This window comes from Dermacentor silvarum, chromosome 4 (genome assembly GCF_013339745.2).
Source record: "Dermacentor silvarum isolate Dsil-2018 chromosome 4, BIME_Dsil_1.4, whole genome shotgun sequence".
Classification (NCBI taxonomy): Eukaryota; Metazoa; Arthropoda; class Arachnida; order Ixodida; family Ixodidae; genus Dermacentor; species Dermacentor silvarum.
Window position 1 is genome coordinate 117,560,513 of NC_051157.2, and position 1,427 is coordinate 117,561,939.

Below are 1,427 nucleotides of genomic sequence, written 5' to 3' on the forward strand. Positions count from 1 at the left end.
TGTTCTTGGCAAGCATCTTGTCAACTTCACTTTCAATAATTTGACGATCAAGGGCGGACACCCGATATGGCCGCCGATGAATAGGGAGCGCGTCGCCGGTATTTATGCGATGAGTCACGCCCGTGGCTTGGCACAAGGGACGGCCGCTAATGTCGAAAATGTCAAGGTAGGAAAGCAGAACGTGGTGGAGTTCTTTAGTCTGCTGAGGTGGCAAGTCGGAAGCGATCATCAATTTAAAGGTGCTGCTGGGGCAATAATCGGACTGCTGATGAGCCGAGGAACCAGGAGGAGCGGCCACCGGGAAAGCTTCCACTTCATCTTCATCGAAGGCGCAAAGCAGGGCGAGTGAGAAGCCTTGTGGCAGCACTTGCGGTGTTAAACTGAAATTCAGAACAAGAAGGCAGATGTTTTATTTCTCTCTTTATCGCCCCCCCCCCCCCCCAACTTGACCCCATGCAGCATAAACAACCGGAACTACCTCTGGTTATCCTTCCTGCCTTTATAGGCCTCATTTCTTTCTTCGGTTCCTTGACATCTGACTACCGCTTTCTCTAAATGCTAAAGGTTCAATCCCTGAGACCTTTTCCTTTGCCGAAAAAGCCATTCTGCGCACTGTGGCAACGCAAAATCACTCGAAACAGCGGAATAACAGAAACAACCGGTCGTTTTTGTTATTGTCTTTGTTTTTAGGGGGATTTAGTGTGGCTTTCAACGCGACAGCACGAACACGGTTTCTGCCGCATGGTTTTGTTTTTATTTATTAATTGATACCTCAAATACCCCACTTGGTGTTTTACATGAGAGATGGGCATATCTAGTAGGTAACATTTTTGATGAGTGCTCTGAAAGATTAACGACGGGAGTGGTGCATCGCTTCAGCAGGAAGATGAATCCAGTCTTTCGCTGTTTGAGCTGGACAGCCCTTGAATGGCTATGACGGCATGAAGTGCGATGCTTAACCGTGACGTCGGTTTGGTGAAGCCGCGAGTGCTAAAACCTGTAGGAAAATTCACCGACGGTTACGATACACCCTAATGCAAATTTCGAGCGCAGCTGTTTAGGTCTTTTGAATTCGCGATATATTGTGGCAGAGATTTCAATTCTGAACGACAGGGTGCTCTCGGCGGTGGCGCAGAGCCTCTGCTCAGGCAGCTCGTTAGCAGCAGCGGCAGACGAAGCATTTCTACCAGTGGCGTCGTTCAGAAAGAAAGCATGAACACGGGAACGCGTGGCTCGCGCGGAGCGCATTCTCAAGCGGCGGCGGTGCCGCAGTAGAAGTAACGCATTCGCAGTGGGTCCGAAGCCCAGGCCCGCGCTTTGTTTACGCGCAGACCGCACGCCTGGCCACCGCCGGCACTCCGCTTTCCCCCGCACCCTTTCGCCATACCCTTTTCCGCTTTCCTCTTCGCGTCTTTCATCCCTCCGCT